This window comes from Penaeus monodon, chromosome 19, assembly GCF_015228065.2.
Source record: "Penaeus monodon isolate SGIC_2016 chromosome 19, NSTDA_Pmon_1, whole genome shotgun sequence".
Lineage (NCBI taxonomy): Eukaryota > Metazoa > Arthropoda > Malacostraca > Decapoda > Penaeidae > Penaeus > Penaeus monodon.
In genome coordinates, this window is record NC_051404.1 from 25651520 (window position 1) to 25652033 (window position 514).

A 514-nucleotide genomic window follows, 5' to 3' on the forward strand; every position below is an offset into this window, starting at 1 on the left:
GGAACTGGGGCCCAGACCTCCCAGGGGGGGGCCAGGTCGCAAGGCCGCCCAAGCTTTCGGTCGTCGGGCGTGTGCCGACCTTGACATCAGGGGAAGGGCTGACTGGTTGTCGCAAGGTCGTCTCCAAGCTTTCGGGTCGTGGGGCGTGTGCCGACCTTGACAAGGGGGAAGGTGCTGCTGTGTTGGTCGTAAAGGGTCTCTCCCAAGCTTTGGTCGTCCCCCGTTTTCGGGTCGTCGGCGTGTGCCGCCCTTGACACAGGGAAGGTGCTGACTGTTTTGGCCCCAAGGTCGTCTCCCAATTTTTGGGGTCGTCGGGCGTGTGCCGACTTGACATCGGGGAAGGGTGCTGACTGTGTTGGGCGCTCGGGTCGGGGGGGCTCGAGGAACGCCAACTACTGAAGTTCAACACAAAATCTTTCTAAAAATGAGAGGGGATAGTATACCCCCTTTTACGGGAGACGGAAAAGCGACATTATTGAAAATCTAGGAATATTAGGACGATATTAACGTTTTT